This window comes from Thalassophryne amazonica, chromosome 4 (assembly GCF_902500255.1).
Source record: "Thalassophryne amazonica chromosome 4, fThaAma1.1, whole genome shotgun sequence".
Lineage (NCBI taxonomy): Eukaryota > Metazoa > Chordata > Actinopteri > Batrachoidiformes > Batrachoididae > Thalassophryne > Thalassophryne amazonica.
Genome location: NC_047106.1, coordinates 18,410,265 through 18,433,392, shown reverse-complemented (window position 1 = coordinate 18,433,392; position 23,128 = coordinate 18,410,265). Strand labels below are relative to the sequence as shown.

At 40.1% G+C, this 23,128-nt stretch overlaps 1 protein-coding gene across 1 annotated transcript in view; it reads right to left on the bottom strand.

Moving 5' to 3' along the window:
- The window catches only part of rtn4rl1b (reticulon 4 receptor-like 1b), a 601,103-nt gene that overhangs the window by 77,947 nt on the left and 500,028 nt on the right, over positions 1-23,128 (bottom strand). The gene's annotated exons all lie outside the window — the stretch shown is intronic.

The window sequence follows — 23,128 nt, the reverse complement described above, 5'->3', positions numbered from 1 at the left end:
TGTGAAGCTGACAATGACCGATTTGATTCATGATGGCAACTCAACAGCTGTCATAACAGTGACAGGTGCCACTGAAGACATTTTAAAATTGAGATTCACAGGTATGCCTTTGCATGTGTCACTTTGTAAGCCATATTTGACAGAATGGCAAGAATTGGGACTGACAGTCATAACAGCTTTGTCAGCCACTGATTGGAGCAGAGTTGGACCACGAACGGAGTTCAGTCCATCAACTAAATTGTATAAAGTGCCAGTTAATGTCTCATTGGTGCTGACAGCTGGAACACACATTGATGTGTCCACTTCACAATCCTGAGTGTTTCAGTTGAGTCCTGAAGAGGATGATCTTCTCTCTTCTGTACCATCAGGATTGTGGACAACAGGTCCTTCAGACGTAGGACTGATAAAAAATGCACAACCTGTAGTTATAAGACCAAAAACAGAATACAGACCATGTGTAAGACAGTATCCATTGAAACCTGATGCAATTGAAGGAATCAGGCCAGTAGTAGAGAATTTATTAACAGCAGGAGTAATAGTGCCATGTCCAGATTCACCATGTAACACACCCATATTTCCTGTAAAAAAGGCTCCGCCCTCAGTGGGGTGGAGAATGATTCAAGATCTGCAGGCAGTAAATGCTGCTATGATTAAAAGAGCACCATGCGTTCCAGATCCACACACCTTGTTAAATTCGCTGAGACCAAATTCTAATAGTTTCTCAGTAATTGACATAAGTAATGCATTTTTCTCTGTGCCAGTACATCCAGATAGTCAATTCTGGTTTGCTTTACCTTTAAAGGACAACGATATACATTCACCAGATTACCGCAGGGTTACGCAGAGAGTCCAACTATTTATTCTCAAGTCATGTCAGCATGTTTAGCCAATTTCGTTCCACCGGCAGATAGCCAACTATTGGTGTATGTTGATGACATCTTGATTGCCTCTGACACACGAGAAAACTGCATAACTGACACAGTAGCATTATTATGTTTCTTATTTGATAATGGCCACAAAGTGAGTAAAAACAAACTTCAGTTGTGTAGGGATAAAGTAAAATATTTAGGACATGAATTATCAGCCACAGGGCGCACGATCCTGTCTGACAGGAAGGAAGCAATTTTGCACGCTCCAAAACCACAAACCAAAAAGCAGATGATGTCATTTCTTGGACTGACTAATTACTGCAGGGCATGGATTCCCTGTTATGCAGAATTGACTAGTCCACTTTCTGATTTGATGTACAAGGATGATATTTCAATGTCAACCGTGTTGGAATGGAACAAAGATGCTGAGGAAGCCTTTGTAAAAGTAAAACAAACATTAGTGTCATCCACAGTTTTGGCACTACCAGATTATAGTAAACCATTCATTCAAACAGTTGATTGTAAGAATAAGTTCATGACTAGTGTTTTGGTTCAAGTGTATGGCTCAAAATTGAGGCCAGTTGCCTACTACTCATCTAAATTGGATGCAGTGGCAAGTGCTCTACCACCATGTGTACAGGCTGTTGTTGCAGCCTCTATGGCTGTTCAAAGTAGCAGTAATGTTGTTCTATTCCATCAGCTGACATTGAAAGTTCCACATGCAGTTTCTGCACTTCTGTTGCAGACAAACATGAGCCTTTTGTCCCCAGCAAGACATCTTTCGTGTATGTCCTTGCTATTATCACAACCACACCTTACAGTAGAGCGCTGTACAACATTGAATCCGTCCACATTGATACCCTTACCTGAGGATGGTGAGCCGCACAATTGTCTTGATGTAGCTACAGTCTGTACGAAAGCACGCCCAGACCTCCAGGACACACCCATCCCAAACAGTACAATTGTGTATGTGGATGGTTCTTCCACTAAAAACGCTTATGGACAAACACAATCTGGATATGCTGTTGTCACAAATTCAGAAGTATTGGATTCTGCAGCATTGCCATCGTCATTTTCAGCACAAGCAGCTGAATTAGTTGCTTTAACTGCAGCTTGCTATCTGTTTAAAGGTACGGCTGTAACAATTTATACAGACAGCCAGTACGCTTTCAGCACAGTGCATGTGTTTGCAAAACTGTGGGAAGAGCGTGGAATGGTGACATCATCTGGAAAGCCAGTGACTCATGCCACTCTCCTAACTGCACTACTGAAGGCTGTGAGATTGCCTAACCAAATTGCTATATGCAAATGTGCGGCTCACACCAAAGGCTCTGATATAGTTTCACAAGGAAATGATTTTGCTGACAGAGCAGCAAAAGAGGCAGCAGCAGCTTCTTCTATTTTTGTTGTACAGGAAACCACTCCAGATTTGCATTTAGGTCGTACACTGCTTGCTGACATGCAACAGCAGGCAACTGAAAGAGAAAAACAGATGTGGATAAATAAAGGAGCTACGTATGCAAATGATTTGTATGTATGACCACAAAAGAAACCCATATTGCCAAAAAATATGTTTAAATGGGCGGCTATTATGAGCCATGGCGTGACGCATGTCTCATCAGGGGGTATGATATCGCAATTGCAATCTATTTTTTGTCTTTATGGGTTCGATGCATATGCAAAACAGCATTGTAGAGCATGCATGACATGTGCAAAACACAATTCACAAGGCAATTTGAGACCCCAAAGAGGCAAATTTCCAACACCACAATATCCCTTTCAAGTGATTCATATGGATTATATACAGCTGAGTAAACATGAAGGGAAGGAATTTTGTTTAGTCGTAATTGATGCCTTCTCAAAATGGGTAGAATTGTTCCCTACAAAACATGCAGATGCACTTACAGTGGCTAAGGCATTGTGCAAAGACATCATTCCATGATTTGGAATACCAGAAACAGTTTATTCAGATAATGGAGCGCATTTTGTTAATACAATAATGCAATACGTAGGAGAAGCGCTACAGGTCAATCTCAAAAATCATTGTGCTTATCATCCACACAGTGCAGGATTAGTGGAAAGGACAAAGGGCACAATAAAAATAAGATTAAGGAAATGTATAGAAGAGACAAAACGAACCTGGATTGAATGTTTGGACCTAGTAAAATTGTATATGAGAATAACACCAACACCATCAGGGTTAACACCATTTGAGATACTTTATGGACGACCATATCGTCTACCAATTTTGACATGGATACTAAAACAGCAGATGAGGAACAAACATTAGCAAATTTTATGAGAAAGATATTAACACAGAAAGAGATAACTTAAACACATTTACTGCCGAATCATTTTGATCTTCCACAGGACGGCCTTCCAGTAGTCTAGCCAGGAGACTGGGTGTTCATCAGAGTGATTAAGAGGAAGAACTGGTCCAGTCCTCGTGGGGAAGGTCTATACCAAGTGCTGTTAACAACACCAACTGCAGTAAAGATAGCGGAGAGATCAACGTGGATACATCACTGTAAGATACAGCGTGTGTTGGCTGCCTCCACAGTGTAAGGGGAAGTCTGGCTACAAAGGGAGTCTATTTAATTAGCAATAGATTGTCTCAATGCCAGTGAAGCAGGGAGATCCTTGCACTATTAGGTGAGGTGGTTAACAACACTGTATCCTAGCAATCATGACTGAACTACAGCAGACCCCGGAGCGGCGTGCTCAGCGCCGCCGCTGCCGGACTGTTGGTAGGGCAGCCGGTTGCGTTGTGATCTTAGTGTGTTTCGTGCTCCTCGGATTCCTGGCCTGGTGGTTGACCCAAGAATTGCAGCTCACTGTGGACCGAGCCAGAGAACAACGCAAGCAACGTCAGAAGAGGTTTATTCATAATGTGAATGAGACAGATGGACACCCTCATATATACCATACTAATTTGTGGTACAGAGATGTTCATTTATTGGCTATGGAATTACGTTACTAATTGTTATGTTTGTTCGCAAATACCTATATCCTCAACACACCCAGCTCTGACGGCTAAACCGTACCCTGCTAGGGTGACAAAATGTCTTATCATACGGATGCATAATCAAACTGTATTTCGGGGGCAGTTCTAACACCACTTGCCTCAGTGCAACCACTTATATGATAGGGATTTCAACAGAGGACGTACAAGCGTGCCCAAGTGCTGCTCCATTGACTAGACTGAAGGGAAACGCAAAAATATCATCACGTTAAATTGTCATCACAACGGCCATTCCCAATTTGCTTTTACGGGACAGGGAATAAAACTGTAGGTAAAATTAAGAAACGTCTGTGTACCCAAACGTATGTTTTATCAAATAATTTAAGCCTAACCAAAACATAATATGTGGATGGTACTTATCTTCTTCACATTGGACAGGGATGTAATTATACAGGCTCCTGTCCATGGGGAACGGATGAATCATGTGCTTATGTTAGTAAGTTTTTGCTACCACCTGTAAATGGTACTCCGGTGTATGATGACATCTATTGGCTTTGTGGTTCCAGACTGTACATGAGTCTCCCACCAAATTGGGGTGGTGTGTGTGCACCTACCCAGGTGACTGACCATACATATGTGGTAGTGCCAAGGACCTCCACAGAGAAGAATGGCAGCACCAGACGGAGGAGATTGATATACCCAGATGTGTTACCACATGATCACATGTGGGGCTCGGATGTACCAAAGGACCAAAAATTGTGGTCTGTAGGAGATACAATAGCACATTCATTGTTCCCCTGGATAGGAGTGGGGAAAAAAAAAAAAATTCATTAATGATTGAAACACTGAATTATCGATTGGGTCTGTTCATGAATGTAACTGAAAAAATAGTAGCAGCTCAAAACACTGAAATAGATGCTTTACGTACCATGATGAACCTCTTAGTGAAAATCTCAAGAAAGAAGTGCTAAGCTAGGTGATAACTACTACTGTATGTTTAACAGGCGATAAACAGGAGGGGAATGTTAAAGATTTTGTATATATGTTATCACTGTTAAACATTTGTACCTTTGTCTTCTTTCTTATGAAAACGTTATTGTGCTGTTTTGCACCTAACCCCGAGAATGTACGTGTTATTCAACCTTGTTTTAGCATGCTGGGGTCAATCTGAACTGGGAATGAAGAGCTGGATGTACTTATTATTATTATTATACAACTTGTTTTCGTAGCCGCTAACGACTGGGAGTAAAGCATGACGGGGTCAGGCTGAACTGGGAGTAAAAGAACTGAAGGTTGTTTTGACTGTTGTGATGTGATGCTTAGTGTGAAGACCAGGACACTCCAGGCAGATGCACAACAGCTGATAACTGCAACAGACGAACGGGATGTGCTGACCTTCGACGATAAGAGTAAAAGAAAGAAACTGTTTTTCCTTACAGCTGCACTTATTGACGTATGTGTTTATGTTACGGGAAAAAACTTGTCTCGCGTTGTCCCCCCCCCCCCTTAGGACAAGTTTTATGATGTAATGAGGGCTTCTCTAATAAAAAGAGCGGGAGCACAGGCCAGACTTTAGTGTAGCCTTGGTGTACAGCCTGGCTGCACTCCGCGCGTGATTAATTTGACTTTCTGTCTCACTGGTGTTTCTTGACTCTGTTTGTCTTATCAAAGGTTTTAAGAATGTTTGGAGGAGAAAATACCCAACAGTATGGAAATAGAAGACTTAACAGTATTCCCTGAAAACTCCCTTCTGTCTGATCATTTCTTAATAACATTTACATTTACTCTGATGGACTACCCAGCAGTGGGGAATAAGTTTCATTACACTAGAAGTCTTTCAGAAAGCGCTGTAACTAGGTTTAAGGATATGATTCCTTCTTTATGTTCTCTAATGCCATATACCAACACAGTGCAGAGTAGCTACCTAAACTCTGTAAGTGAGATAGAGTATCAATCAATCAATCAATCAATCAACTTTTTTCTTATATAGCGCCAAATCACAACAAACAGTTGCCCCAAGGCGCTCCATATTGTAAGGCAAGGCCATACAATAATTATGAAAAACCCCAACGGTCAAAACGACCCCCTATGAGCAAGCACTTGGCCACAGTGGGAAGGAAAAACTCCCTTTTAACAGGAAGAAACCTCCAGCAGAACCAGGCTCAGGGAGGGGCAGTCTTCTGCTGAGACTATTGACGAGTATCTCGTCAATAGTTTTACATCCTCATTGAAGAGAACTTTGGATGCTGTAGCTCCTCTAAAAAAGAGAGCTTTAAATCAGAAGTGCCTGACTCCGTGGTATAACTCACAAACTCGTAGCTTAAAACAGATAACCCGTAAGTTGGAGAGGAAATGGCGTCTCACTAATTTAGAAGATCTTCACTTAGCCTGGAAAAAGAGTCTGTTGCTCTATAAAAAAGCCCTCCGTAAAGCTAGGACATCTTTCTACTCATCACTAATTGAAGAAAATAAGAACAACCCCAGGTTTCTTTTCAGCACTGTAGCCAGGCTGACAAAGAGTCAGAGCTCTATTGAGCTGAGTATTCCATTAACTTTAACTAGTAATGACTTCATGACTTTCTTTGCTAACAAAATTTTAACTATTAGAGAAAAAATTACTCATAACCATCCCAAAGACGTATCGTTATCTTTGGCTGCTTTCAGTGATGCCTGTATTTGGTTAGACTCTTTCTCTCCGATTGTTCTGTCTGAGTTATTTTCATTAGTTACTTCATCCAAACCATCAACATGTTTATTAGACCCCATTCCTACCAGGCTGCTCAAGGAAGCCCTACCATTATTTAATGCTTCGATATTAAATATGATCAATCTATCTTTGTTAGTTGGCTATGTACCACAGGCTTTTAAGGTGGCAGTAATTAAACCATTACTTAAAAAGCCATCACTTGACCCAGCTATCTTAGCTAATTATAGGCCAATCTCCAACCTTCCTTTTCTCTCAAAAATTCTTGAAAGGGTAGTTGTAAAACAGCTAACTGATCATCTGCAGAGGAATGGTCTATTTGAAGAGTTTCAGTCAGGTTTTAGAATTCATCATAGTACAGAAACAGCATTAGTGAAGGTTACAAATGATCTTCTTATGGCCTCGGACAGTGGACTCATCTCTGTGCTTGTTCTGTTAGACCTCAGTGCTGCTTTTGATACTGTTGACCATAAAATTTTATTACAGAGATTAGAACATGCCATAGGTATTAAAGGCACTGCGCTGCGGTGGTTTGAATCATATTTGTCTAATAGATTACAATTTGTTCATGTAAATGGGGAATCTTCTTCACAGACTAAAGTTAATTATGGAGTTCCACAAGGTTCTGTGCTAGGACCAATTTTATTCACTTTATACATGCTTCCCTTAGGCAGTATTATTAGACGGTATTGCTTAAATTTTCATTGTTACGCAGATGATACCCAGCTTTATCTATCCATGAAGCCAGAGGACACACACCAATTAGCTAAACTGCAGGATTGTCTTACAGACATAAAGACATGGATGACCTCTAATTTCCTGCTTTTAAACTCAGATAAAACTGAAGTTATTGTACTTGGCCCCACAAATCTTAGAAACATGGTGTCTAACCAGATCCTTACTGTGGATGGCATTACCCTGACCTCTAGTAATACTGTGAGAAATCTTGGAGTCATTTTTGATCAGGATATGTCATTCAAAGCGCATATTAAACAAATATGTAGGACTGCTTTTTTGCATTTACGCAATATCTCTAAAATTAGAAAGGTCTTGTCTCAGAGTGATGCTGAAAAACTAATTCATGCATTTATTTCCTCTAGGCTGGACTATTGTAATTCATTATTATCAGGTTGTCCTAAAAGTTCCCTAAAAAGCCTTCAGTTAATTCAAAATGCTGCAGCTAGAGTACTGACGGGGACTAGAAGGAGAGAGCATATCTCACCCATATTGGCCTCTCTTCATTGGCTTCCTGTTAATTCTAGAATAGAATTTAAAATTCTTCTTCTTACTTATAAGGTTTTGAATAATCAGGCCCATCTTATCTTAGGGACCTCGTAGTACCATATCACCCCAATAGAGCGCTTCGCTCTCAGACTGCAGGCTTACTTGTAGTTCCTAGGGTTTGTAAGAGTAGAATGGGAGGCAGAGCCTTCAGCTTTCAGGCTCCTCTCCTGTGGAACCAGCTCCCAATTCAGATCAGGGAGACAGACACCCTCTCTACTTTTAAGATTAGGCTTAAAACTTTCCTTTTTGCTAAAGCTTATAGTTAGGGCTGGATCAGGTGACCCTGAACCATCCCTTAGTTATGCTGCTATAGACGTAGACTGCTGGGGGGTTCCCATGATGCACTGTTTCTTTCTCTTTTTGCTCTGTATGCACCACTCTGCATTTAATCATTAGTGATCGATCTCTGCTCCCCTCCACAGCATGTCTTTTTCCTGGTTCTCTCCCTCAGCCCCAACCAGTCCCAGCAGAAGACTGCCCCTCCCTGAGCCTGGTTCTGCTGGAGGTTTCTTCCTGTTAAAAGGGAGTTTTTCCTTCCCACTGTAGCCAAGTGCTTGCTCACAGGGGGTCGTTTTGACCGTTGGGGTTTTACATAATTATTGTATGGCCTTGCCTTACAATATAAAGCGCCTTGGGGCAACTGTTTGTTGTGATTTGGCGCTACATAAAAAAATTGATTGATTGATTGATTCTGAAGAACGTCTCTCTAGCAGGAGATCCATCCATTCAGAACCTTGAACAATGGACTGAAACAGTTTTTATAAAGCACAACACGGGCCTGACAAAGGCGGACCTTATTTCCCAAAATCCTTCCCTTATTGGTCCCCGTGGGCATTCAAGGGTTGTCCCGCTGCTTGCTCATAACCTGCGCGATAACGGTACATATAATTCTAATATAATATAATTCGAATTATATTATAATATTATTATAGTTATTATATAATTATTATTATATTATTATTATAGTTATTATAATTATAATAACATATAATAAGTTGTAACTCATATCTCTTTGTTCTATGACCATTTAAGTAAAGTAATTACTTAATCCCAAAACAAATAGCAAAGAAAACGAAATAAAAAAACATAGAAAAATACACACACACACACACACACACACACACACACACACACACACACACACACACACACACACACACACACACACACACACACACACACACACACACACACACACACACACACACACACACACACATATATATATGAAGAAGAAAACCAAATAAAAACCTGTCTCCAATATCAAATCAAATCAATTTCATTTATATAGCACCAAATCACAACAAACAGTTGCCCCAAGGCGCTTCATATTGCAAGGCAAAGCCATACAATAATTACAGAAAAACCCCAACTGTCAAAACGACCCCCTGTGAGCAAGCACTTGGCGACAGTGGGACTGGTTGGGGCTGAGGGAGAGAACCAGGAAAAAGACATGCTGTGCAAGGGAGCAGAGATCAATCACTAATGATTGAATGCAGAGTGGTGCATACAGTGCAAAAAGAGAAAGAAACACTCAGTGCATCATGGGAACCCCCCAGCAGTCTAAGTCTATAGCAGCATAACTAAGGGATGGTTCAGGGTCACCTGATCCAGCCCTAAGTATAAGCTTTAGCAAAAAGGAAAGTTTTAAGCCTAATCTTAAAAGTAGAGAGGGTGTCTGTCTCCCTGATCTGAATTGGGAAAATAAGAACAACCCCAGGTTTCTTTTCAGCACTGTAGCCAGGCTGACAAAGAGTCAGAGCTCTATTGAGCTGAGTATTCCATTAACTTTAACTAGTAATGACTTCATGACTTTCTTTGCTAACAAAATTTTAACTATTAGAGAAAAAATTACTCATAACCATCCCAAAGACGTATCGTTATCTTTGGCTGCTTTCAGTGATGCCTGTATTTGGTTAGACTCTTTCTCTCCGATTGTTCTGTCTGAGTTATTTTCATTAGTTACTTCATCCAAACCATCAACATGTTTATTAGACCCCATTCCTACCAGGCTGCTCAAGGAAGCCCTACCATTATTTAATGCTTCGATATTAAATATGATCAATCTATCTTTGTTAGTTGGCTATGTACCACAGGCTTTTAAGGTGGCAGTAATTAAACCATTACTTAAAAAGCCATCACTTGACCCAGCTATCTTAGCTAATTATAGGCCAATCTCCAACCTTCCTTTTCTCTCAAAAATTCTTGAAAGGGTAGTTGTAAAACAGCTAACTGATCATCTGCAGAGGAATGGTCTATTTGAAGAGTTTCAGTCAGGTTTTAGAATTCATCATAGTACAGAAACAGCATTAGTGAAGGTTACAAATGATCTTCTTATGGCCTCGGACAGTGGACTCATCTCTGTGCTTGTTCTGTTAGACCTCAGTGCTGCTTTTGATACTGTTGACCATAAAATTTTATTACAGAGATTAGAACATGCCATAGGTATTAAAGGCACTGCGCTGCGGTGGTTTGAATCATATTTGTCTAATAGATTACAATTTGTTCATGTAAATGGGGAATCTTCTTCACAGACTAAAGTTAATTATGGAGTTCCACAAGGTTCTGTGCTAGGACCAATTTTATTCACTTTATACATGCTTCCCTTAGGCAGTATTATTAGACGGTATTGCTTAAATTTTCATTGTTACGCAGATGATACCCAGCTTTATCTATCCATGAAGCCAGAGGACACACACCAATTAGCTAAACTGCAGGATTGTCTTACAGACATAAAGACATGGATGACCTCTAATTTCCTGCTTTTAAACTCAGATAAAACTGAAGTTATTGTACTTGGCCCCACAAATCTTAGAAACATGGTGTCTAACCAGATCCTTACTGTGGATGGCATTACCCTGACCTCTAGTAATACTGTGAGAAATCTTGGAGTCATTTTTGATCAGGATATGTCATTCAAAGCGCATATTAAACAAATATGTAGGACTGCTTTTTTGCATTTACGCAATATCTCTAAAATTAGAAAGGTCTTGTCTCAGAGTGATGCTGAAAAACTAATTCATGCATTTATTTCCTCTAGGCTGGACTATTGTAATTCATTATTATCAGGTTGTCCTAAAAGTTCCCTAAAAAGCCTTCAGTTAATTCAAAATGCTGCAGCTAGAGTACTGACGGGGACTAGAAGGAGAGAGCATATCTCACCCATATTGGCCTCTCTTCGTTGGCTTCCTGTTAATTCTAGAATAGAATTTAAAATTCTTCTTCTTACTTATAAGGTTTTGAATAATCAGGCCCATCTTATCTTAGGGACCTCGTAGTACCATATCACCCCAATAGAGCGCTTCGCTCTCAGACTGCAGGCTTACTTGTAGTTCCTAGGGTTTGTAAGAGTAGAATGGGAGGCAGAGCCTTCAGCTTTCAGGCTCCTCTCCTGTGGAACCAGCTCCCAATTCAGATCAGGGAGACAGACACCCTCTCTACTTTTAAGATTAGGCTTAAAACTTTCCTTTTTGCTAAAGCTTATAGTTAGGGCTGGATCAGGTGACCCTGAACCATCCCTTAGTTATGCTGCTATAGACGTAGACTGCTGGGGGGTTCCCATGATGCACTGTTTCTTTCTCTTTTTGCTCTGTATGCACCACTCTGCATTTAATCATTAGTGATCGATCTCTGCTCCCCTCCACAGCATGTCTTTTTCCTGGTTCTCTCCCTCAGCCCCAACCAGTCCCAGCAGAAGACTGCCCCTCCCTGAGCCTGGTTCTGCTGGAGGTTTCTTCCTGTTAAAAGGGAGTTTTTCCTTCCCACTGTAGCCAAGTGCTTGCTCACAGGGGGTCGTTTTGACCGTTGGGGTTTTACATAATTATTGTATGGCCTTGCCTTACAATATAAAGCGCCTTGGGGCAACTGTTTGTTGTGATTTGGCGCTACATAAAAAAATTGATTGATTGATTGATTCTGAAGAACGTCTCTCTAGCAGGAGATCCATCCATTCAGAACCTTGAACAATGGACTGAAACAGTTTTTATAAAGCACAACACGGGCCTGACAAAGGCGGACCTTATTTCCCAAAATCCTTCCCTTATTGGTCCCCGTGGGCATTCAAGGGTTGTCCCGCTGCTTGCTCATAACCTGCGCGATAACGGTACATATAATTCTAATATAATATAATTCGAATTATATTATAATATTATTATAGTTATTATATAATTATTATTATATTATTATTATAGTTATTATAATTATAATAACATATAATAAGTTGTAACTCATATCTCTTTGTTCTATGACCATTTAAGTAAAGTAATTACTTAATCCCAAAACAAATAGCAAAGAAAACGAAATAAAAAAACATAGAAAAATACACACACACACACACACACACACACACACACACACACACACACACACACACACACACACACACACACACACACATATATATATGAAGAAGAAAACCAAATAAAAACCTGTCTCCAATATCAAATCAAATCAATTTCATTTATATAGCACCAAATCACAACAAACAGTTGCCCCAAGGCGCTTCATATTGCAAGGCAAAGCCATACAATAATTACAGAAAAACCCCAACTGTCAAAACGACCCCCTGTGAGCAAGCACTTGGCGACAGTGGGACTGGTTGGGGCTGAGGGAGAGAACCAGGAAAAAGACATGCTGTGCAAGGGAGCAGAGATCAATCACTAATGATTGAATGCAGAGTGGTGCATACAGTGCAAAAAGAGAAAGAAACACTCAGTGCATCATGGGAACCCCCCAGCAGTCTAAGTCTATAGCAGCATAACTAAGGGATGGTTCAGGGTCACCTGATCCAGCCCTAAGTATAAGCTTTAGCAAAAAGGAAAGTTTTAAGCCTAATCTTAAAAGTAGAGAGGGTGTCTGTCTCCCTGATCTGAATTGGGAGCTGGTTCCAGAGGAGAGGAGCCTGAAAGCTGAAGGCTCTGCCTCCCATTCTACTCTTACAAACCCTAGGAACTACAAGTAAGCCTGCAGTCTGTGAGCGAAGCGCTCTATTGGGGTGATATGGTACTATGAGGTCCCTAAGATAAGATGGGACCTGATTATTCAAAACCTTATAAGTAAGAAGAAGAATTTTAAATTCTATTCTAGAATTAACAGGAAGCCAATGAAGAGAGGCCAATATGGGTGAGATATGCTCTCTCCTTTTAGTCCCTGTCAGTACTCTAGCTGCAGCATTTTGAATTAACTGAAGGCTTTTCAGGGAACTTTTAGGACAACCTGATAATAATGAATTACAATAGTCCAGCCTAGAGGAAATAAATGCATTAATTAGTTTTTCAGCATCACTCTGAGACAAGACCTTTCTAATTTTAGAGATATTGTGCAAATGCAAAAAAGCAGTCCTACATATTTGTTTAATATGCGCATTGAATGACATATCCTGATCAAAAATGACTCCAAGATTTCTCACAGTATTACTAGAGGTCAGGGTAATGCCATCCAGAGTAAGGATCTGGTTAGACACCATGTTTCTAAGATTTGTGGGGCCAAGTACAATAACTTCAGTTTTATCTGAGTTTAAAAGCAGGAAATTAGAGGTCATCCATGTCTTTATGTCTGTAAGACAATCCTGCAGTTTAGCTAATTGGTATGTGTCCTCTGGCTTCATGGATAGATAAAGCTGAGTATCCTCTGCGTAACAATGAAAATTTAAGCAATGCTGTCTAATAATACTGCCTAAGGGAAGCATGTATAAAGTGAATAAAATTGGTCCTATCACAGAACCTTGTGGAACTCCATAATTAACCTTAGTCTGTGAAGAAGATTCCCCATTTACATGAACAAACTGTAATCTATTAGATAAATATGATTCAAACCACTGCAGCGCAGTGCCTTTAATACCTATGGCATGCTCTAATCTCTGTAATAAAATTTTATGGTCAACAGTATCAAAAGTAGTACTGAGGTCTAACAGAACAAGCACAGAGATGAGTCCACTGTCTGAGGCCATAAGAAGATCATTTTTAACCTTCACTAATGCTGTTTCTGTACTATGATGAATTCTAAAACCTGACTGAAACTCTTCAAAGAGACCATTCTTCTGCAGATGATCAGTTAGCTGTTTTACAACTACCCTTTCAAGAATTTTTGAGAGAAAAGGAAGGTTGGAGATTGGCCTATAATTAGCTAAGATAGCTGGGTCAAGTGATGGCTTTTTAAGTAATGGTTTAATTACTGCCACCTTAAAAGCCTGTGGTACATAGCCAACTAATAAAGACAGATTGATCATATTTAATATCGAAGCATTAATTAATGGTAGGGCTTCCTTGAGCAGCCTGGTAGGAATGGGGAAGTAACAAATGAAAATAACTCAGACAGAACAATCGGAGCGAAAGAGTCTAACCAAATACCGGCATCACTGAAAGCAGCCAAAGAGAACGATATGTCTTTGGGATGGTTATGAGACCTGGGGTTGTTCTTGTTTTCTTCAATTAGTGATGAGTAGTAAGATGTCCTAGCTTTACGGAGGGCTTTTTTATAGAGCAACAGACTCTTTTTCCAGGCTAAGTGAAGATCTTCTAAATTAGTGAGACGCCATTTCCTCTCCAACTTACGGGTTATCTGCTTTAAGCTGCGAGTTTGTGAGTTATACCACAGAGTCAGGCACTTCTGATTTAAGGCTCTCTTTTTCAGAGGAGCTACAGCATCCAAAGTTGTCCTCAATGAGGATATAAAACTATTGACGAGATAATCTATCTCACTCGCAGAGTTTAGGTAGCTACTCTGCCCTGTGTTGGTATATAGCATTGGAGAACATAAAGAAGGAATCATATCCTTAAACCTACTTACAGCGCTTTCTGAAAGACTTCTACTGTAATATGCCAGTGCTTAATTTCAATGTTCTTTCTGCAGGTGAGGAAAATAAAATGCACTCTCTGTACTATACAGTACACATGTGCACAATTAAACTGCACTCAAAGAGTAAAATAACATTTTTTCCACTGTCATTGTGTAGTTATAGATATTAAAGCGTATATGACGCTGTGATCTGTATGAGTTTCACCTGGAGTTGTTTCTTCGAGCAGCTTGTTACGCTCCATTAAAATGTTTCTTTGTACAACGTTGTGAGCGACTGAACAACACTTTCACTTAACAAAATGATATCACAGCGTGCGGCTGATGTATCACTTTCTACTACACACACATTTATCTGATGCTTCCAAAGTGCAGCTGAGGCTGAAAACTCCATTTAAACTTCAGCGTTTTATTTTGGTGCTGCTGGAAATGAAAAAAACATCAAACCGTCCTACTCCAATAAATCCACACAGACACAACTCCACAGCAATGATACAAAATGTAAATATGTGTAAGTGAAATAGGTAACAAAACCTGTATGTTATGTGAGATTAATTTTATTTTTTTTTTACAGGTGTTGAATTGTTACACTGTGACCCAGATAAGTGGCAGAAAATGAATGAATGATTGAATTGTTACATTAACAGCTGTGTGCAGTGCAGCAGTATTGTATAGGAAAATACTTTAAAATAGCAAAACTTGGACTAGTATCCATTTGTGTGGAATCAGGACTTGGATCAGGATTATGGGGTACAACTTGTGATTGAAAGCAGTATTCCGGATATGCCAAGAAAATGAAGCAGCCACACCTGTGAAAGATCTAATAAATAAACAAATAAATAATTAATGAATAAATAAAGCCAAAAGATAAGAGACTTTTCTAAAATTACTCAAGTTGTCACCAAGTTCTTTCAATCAGGTGTCTTTTATTATACACATAACCAAAAATACAATAATAATAATAAATAATTTACAAGTGTGCAACAAATCCCCATAACCTTTCCTCATTTTACACAACAATTTTAGAAGGCAAGGCCGTAAAAATAAAATGCAGCCTCGGTATTAACAAATCAAATTTTACACACACAAGAAATTAACATTTATATGGTTTCTTGTATGCATTTATTCATTTTACAAACAGGAAAAAAGTGCAAATTGTAAAAATATGCAGCAATAACCACAAATAACCTCTTTACATCCTGTAATGGTCAAGTGCTCCACTTGAGAGCAGAGCTTGTGATTCATTTCTGACACCGTTCCTTGTATTTGGCTTAGTTCGTCCCTGACATTGGCTTTATTGAGCAGCAAGACCATAATGTGCACTGTAGGGAAGGCTGTCAGGGACCATGGTGTACCGACAGCTCCTGTGACAGCTAAATAACAAAGCACTAAAAACATCTTTTAATAATGCTAATCAAATGCACAAGTGAGAGTAGGTGGAGATACTTGAGAACTTGGATGGAGCTTGGTCATTATTTGGATGGAGGAAACAGTCCCCAATGTCCCAAAGCTACCCATCGTCAAGTGGCACCAGTGGCACACTGGCACCAGTGTAAGGCTTTCATGCCAGTGAGGTACAACTGTGAAAGAATAAAGTTTTAATAAAATAATATCAGACTGTTCTCTCATATGAAGTGTGGATAATATCCAGAGAATCTGGTGTGGATGTTGCCCGGAGCTGCCTTCTCACACATTTCAGAAGATTATGTCAGATGTATTTTCACCCCGTAGAAACACTCTGGGTAATTTTGATGAGGAGTAGTGTCTATGTGGAATGTGAAAGAGGCAGATTATGAAAACTCCAGATTTGAATTTAGTTTGACAGCTTTGGTACCAGCCCTGTTACTGTGTGGTTAGCATCGGAATTTGGTTCCTAGTAGTGGTGGGCACAGCTAATTAAAAGTTAGCTTTGATAAACATTAATCCGATAACTGAAAAGTTATCTTTTATGACGCTAAACCGATAAACTGCTAAAAAAAATTATCTTTATTATCGATAACCAATAACTTTTAGTATTGATGCAGACGCGGCCACATCAGATTACACTGTCGGCTTCTGATAAACCAGTTTCACTTTCACTTTTCGCTGCTGGGTAAATTCAAGGATCACAAACACATAAGAATGCATGAAAAATTAATGAATAAAAAAATAAAATCCCAATCCACAATGTCATCATCTTTCAAAAGCAGTAAAACACAGTATTAGAAGTCACAGTTTATTTTGGTATAAGATACACCATCATTTACAAACTAAAAAGCTGCTGCTTTTTTCACAGTTTGAACTCTGTGGCTTAAACTACCGAAATACATCCAGTAATGCATTGAATGGCAGAGTAAAAGACACATAGTAAATACGAGGTCTGTCCAAAAAGTATCGGACCTTTTTATTTTTTGCAAAAACCATATGGATTTGAATCATGTGTGATTGCATCAGCCAGGCTTGAACCTTCCTGCGCATGCGTGAGTTTTTTCACGCCTGTCGGTTGCATCATTCGCCTGTGAGCAGGCTTTGTGTGAGCAGTGGTCCACCCCTCTTGTCAGATTTTTATTGCGAATAAATGTCTGAACGATTTGGAGCTTTGCTGCATCAATTTTTTCCAGAAACTGTGAGAGACCTCCAGGTGGACACCATTCGGAAAATTAATATGGCTTTCAGGGACAATTTTGTGGGGATTATACAGATTAAGGAGTGTTGTTGTTGGCAGTTTCCTCGCTTGCGAGGATAGTGGGAAGGCCTTTTTTTTTTTTTTTTAAGTTTATTTTCTATAAGCCCTCTGGTGGCTGAAAACTCCGATGCGGGATTGTTACTTATTAATTGATGATGTTATAAGGAGTGTTATAAGTGTTAAATGATTATTATAAGGAGTGTTACTGCCGCTTTAAGGACGGCCCACAACTGCTGAGAGCACGCTGCGCTCCCAGCGCCGATCGACAGGCTCAAACCCCACTGAAACAATCAGATCATTTCCAATGTGAAGGCTTTGTTGATCCGGGACGTCATCCGACTTTCACAAAAAGGCAGAAGGCGTGGACATCAACACTTTTTTGGCACATTCCACTGTTAAAGGAGTTTTTTTCATGGAAAGAAAAGCGGACGGATGCGCCACCGTGCCATTCATGGCGCGGGACAAAACCACCTCCATGCTGGTCTCACAGGACGGCTTTGAGATGGCTTTCAGACGGCTGTCGTGGGTTTTCAGTCATGTGACTAACCGAGAAATTGCATGAGCTGGACATGCCAGAACATGTCCTGTAAGGCTTCATCACGGCGTTGCTTTGCGCCATGCGGCTCCACTGCGACGCATGGAATTCCTCCGCTCCTCTTTCCATGACAAAAACTCCTGTAACAGTGGAATGTGCCATTCATTTCTAAACTGGACGCTGTCTTGATCCGGTATGTCGTCTGACTAGCACAGGAATTGTGAAAAGACGTGGACATCAGCACTTTTTCGGCACATTGAGACAGAGGTGCGGAGGAGTTCCGTGCGTCGTGGTGGAGTCGCATGGTGCAAAGCAACACCGTGATGAAGCCTCACAGGACATGTTGGGGCATGTCCAGCTCATGCTCATTTTCTCGGATAATCACACGACTGAAAAGCAACCGACAGCCGTCTGAAATCCACCTGAAAGCCGTCCTATGAGACCAACATGGAGGTAGTTTTGTGCCGCGTAATGAACTGCTCTGTGGCACGTCCCTCCGCTTTTCTTTCCATGAAAAAAACTCCTGTAACAGTGGAATGTGCCGAAAAAGTGCTGATGTCCACGCCTTCTGCCTTTTTATGAAAGACAGACGACGTCCTGGATCAACAAAGCCTTCACGTTGGAAATGATCTGGTTGTTTCAGCGGGGTGTGAGCCTGTCGATCGGCACTGGGAGCGCGGCACGCTCTCAGCAGTTGTGGGCCGTCCTTAAAGCGGCAGTAACACTCCTTAATCTGTGTAATCCCCACAAAATCATCCCTGAAAGCCATATTAATTTTCCAAATGGTGTCCACCTGGAGGTCTCTCACAATTTCTGGAAAAAAACTGATGCAGCAAAGCTCCAAATCGTTCAGACATTTATTCGCAATAAAAATCCGACGAGAGGGGTGGACCACTGCTCACACAAAGCCTGCTCACAGGCGAATGACGCAACCGACAGGCGTGAAAAAACTCACGCATGCGCATGAAGGTTCAAGCTTGGCTGATGCAATCACACGTGATTCAAATCCATATGGTTTTTGCAAAAAATTAAAATGTCTGATACTTTTTGGACAGATCTCGTATAAATTCTTACCTGTTAGTTTCAGTGGGATTCATCTGAAAAAATAATCCACATAAAGCATCCTTTTTTTTAATCCAAAACAGTGTCTAAATGTGAAGTCCCTCCCTCTGTACACACAGCTGCGCCTGCTCCTCTCCCACAGATTCTTGGCGATTAAATTACAGCCACAAAGAAATAAAATAAAATAATGTTAAAAATAGTCTGTTTTGTTTTTGTGTTGAAGGGATTCACTCACTGTAACGTCCAAAGTGAACCTGAACTACACTACCCACAATGCTCCCTGCGTCGACCGGCCAATCATGTTTTGCACTTAATGATGATGTTATCAGCAAGCGACAGGTAGCCAGTCTGCTACAAACACACAATAGATGGACTGAAATGTTTGATTTTAGGGTTTACAAATGTTTTTGACCAAATGTTTACATTTACACTGGTAAAGTGAACTTTGCTCAGTTTACCAGCAAAAAAAAAAAAAAAAAAAAAGTTTTTGGACTGAAAGTTATTGGAACTAAATTTATTGGAAGAGAACTGGTCCGATGATGGTTTTAAAACTTATCTGAAAAGCTAATCCGATAACAAAAACATTAGCTTCAATAATTACCTGTTATCAGATTAGCTGAACTGTGCCCACCACTGGTTCCTAGACCTGACCTACTGTCACACACAGCCATTTATTTATTCTATTTTTGCTCAGATAAAGCAGTGCACTGCATAGCCGCAAGTAAAGAACAAAACAAAATGAAGATTAAAAAAGAAACCCAGAGACTTAAGAACCCAGGAGGGGTTTCCTTCAAAGTGTAGGAGAATTTTAATATGCTTTTTCTTTGCCTTGCCAAGTCTTTCAAGTACTTTTGTACTCTGGAAATTTATTCAGTGGATTGCTCGGGTTGGAAATGACCAAACAGAAATTGAAAGCACGTTTGTGTTGCAGGAATAAGTGAGCCGGTGCTGTGGATGGACATGTGTGCCGCTGATGTGTTGAGGGACACAGAGCGCAGCATTGTCTGGGGTTTAGAGTATCTCTGGTTTTCAGAGTCCACCTGACCCACATGTATCGGCAGCGATGAGTGTGACTGATGACGGCTCATTTTAAATGCTGTGAAAGCAGCAGGGCTTCTTTTCAGCCTCCTGTACCTTACTTGATAGGATCTGTTATGGACCATTTTGCAGAGCTGGAATCACGAACCTGACTTAGCAAACTATAAACAGACCCTCCTGCGGTGCTTTGCTTTGCACTATAACATTCTGCACCATCAGTGTGGATAAAAATGAGTCTTTTGCTCAAGGAATGTTGAATTTTGTCCAGGAGACTCTTTGATGGTCAGAATTCATTCATACTCTCTTTTGGGGTTCATCTTCATGCTATAACCCTGCCCATATTTGGCCAGTTAACAGATGATTCAGTAATTTTTTGTCTTAAAGGATTTGGGAGACACTTTCCAATTGTTCTCCTTTGTTTGTTACCTCCATGAGTCAACAGAGGAGAGTGGAGCTTGAGTGGTCAGTTGTTTGTCTGCATGCTTTTGATATTAAACGGTGATCTTCGGATCAGGCAAGAGTAAAGTTTTACGTCTGCTGAAAAAATGAGGTGGGCTTCATAGATAATTGGCAAAGCTTCTGGGGAAAACCTGGTCTTGTTAGGAGAGACGGCATCCATCCCACTTTGGATGGAGCAGCTTTCATTTCTAGAAATCTGGCCAATTTTCTTAAATCCTCCAAACCGTGACTATCCAGGGTTGGGACCAGGAAGCAGAGTTGTAGTCTTACACACCTCTCTGCAGCTTCTCTCCCCCTGCCATCCCCTCTTTACCCCATCTCCGTAGAGACGGTGCCTGCTCCCAGGCCACCAATAACCACTAAAAATCTATTTAAGCATAAAAATTCAAAAAGAAAAAATAATATAGCACCTTCAACTGCACCACAGACTAAAACAGTTAAATGTGGTCTATTAAACATTAGGTCTCTCTCTTCTAAGTCCCTGTTAGTAAATGATATAATAATTGATCAACGTATTGATTTATTCTGCCTTACAGAAACCTGGTTACAGCAGGATGAATATGTTAGTTTAAATGAGTCAACACCCCCGAGTCACACTAACTGCCAGAACGCTCGTAGCACGGGCCGGGGCGGAGGATTAGCAGCAATCTTCCATTCCAGCTTATTAATTAATCAAAAACCCAGACAGAGCTTTAATTCATTTGAAAGCTTGACTCTTAGTCTTGTCCATCCAAATTGGAAGTCCCAAAAACCAGTTTTATTTGTTATTATCTATCGTCCACCTGGTCGTTAATGTGAGTTTCTCTGTAAATTTTCAGACCTTTTATCTGACTTAGTGCTTAGCTCAGATAAGATAATTATAGTGGGCGATTTTAACATCCACACAGATGCTGAGAATGACAGCCTCAACACTGCATTTAATCTATTATTAGACTCTATTGGCTTTGCTCAAAATGTAAATGAGTCCACCCACCACTTTAATCATATCTTAGATCTTGTTCTGACTTATGGTATGGAAATTGAAGATTTAACAGTATTCCCTGAAAACTCCCTTCTGTCTGATCATTTCTTAATAACATTTACATTTACTCTGATGGACTACCCAGCAGTGGGGAATAAGTTTCATTACACTAGAAGTCTTTCAGAAAGCGCTGTAACTAGGTTTAAGGATATGATTCCTTCTTTATGTTCTCTAATGCCATATGTAGCTACCTAAACTCTGTAAGTGAGATAGAGTATCTCGTCAATAGTTTTACATCCTCATTGAAGACAACTTTGGATGCTGTAGCTCCTCTGAAAAAGAGAGCCTTAAATCAGAAGTGCCTGACTCCGTGGTATAACTCACAAACTCGCAGCTTAAAGCAGATAACCCGTAAGTTGGAGAGGAAATGGCGTCTCACTAATTTAGAAGATCTTCACTTAGCCTGGAAAAAGAGTCTGTTGCTCTATAAAAAAGCCCTCCGTAAAGCTAGGACATCTTACTACTCATCAGTAATTGAAGAAAATAAGAACAACCCCAGGTTTCTTTTCAGCACTGTAGCCAGGCCGACAAAGAGTCAGAGCTCTATTGAGCCAAGTATTCCTTTAACTTTAACTAGTAATGACTTCATGACTTTCTTTGCTAATAAAATTTTAACTATTAGAGAAAAAATTACTTATAACCATCCCAAAGACGTATCGTTATCTTTGGCTGCTTTCAGTGATGCCGGTATTTGGTTAGACTCTTTCTCTCCGATTGTTCTGTCTGAGTTATTTTCATTAGTTACTTCCTCCAAACCATCAACATGTCTATTAGACCCCATTCCTACCAGGCTGCTCAAGGAAGCCCTACCATTAATTAATGCTTCAATCTTAAATATGATCAATCTATCTTTATTAGTTGGCTATGTACCACAGGCTTTTAAGGTGGCAGTAATTAAACCATTACTTAAAAAGCCATCACTTGACCCAGCTATCTTAGCTAATTATAGGCCAATCTCCAACCTTCCTTTTCTCTCAAAAATTCTTGAAAGGGTAGTTGTAAAACAGCTAACTGATCATCTGCAGAGGAATGGTCTATTTGAAGAGTTTCAGTCAGGTTTTAGAATTCATCATAGTACAGAAACAGCATTAGTGAAGGTTACAAATGATCTTCTTATGGCCTCAGACAGTGGACTCATCTCTGTGCTTGTTCTGTTAGACCTCAGTGCTACTTTTGATACTGTTGACCATAAAATTTTATTACAGAGATTAGAGCATGCCATAGGTATTAAAGGCACTGCGCTGCGGTGGTCTGAATCATATCTATCTAATAGATTACAATTTGTTCATGTAAATGGGGAATCTTCTTCACAGACTAAGGTTAATTATGGAGTTCCACAAGGTTCTCTGCTAGGACCAATTTTATTCACTTTATACATGCTTCCCTTAGGCAGTATTATTAGACGGCATTGCTTAAATTTTCATTGTTACGCAGATGATACCCAGCTTTATCTATCCATGAAGCCAGAGGACACACACCAATTAGCTAAACTGCAGGATTGTCTTATAGACATAAAGACATGGATGACCTCTAATTTCCTGCTTTTAAACTCAGATAAAACTGAAGTTATTGTACTTGGCCCCACAAATCTTAGAAACATGGTGTCTAACCAGATCCTTACTCTGGATGGCATTACCCTGACCTCTAGTAATACTGTGAGAAATCTTGGAGTCATTTTTGATCAGGATATGTCATTCAATGCGCATATTAAACAAATATGTAGGACTGCTTTTTTGC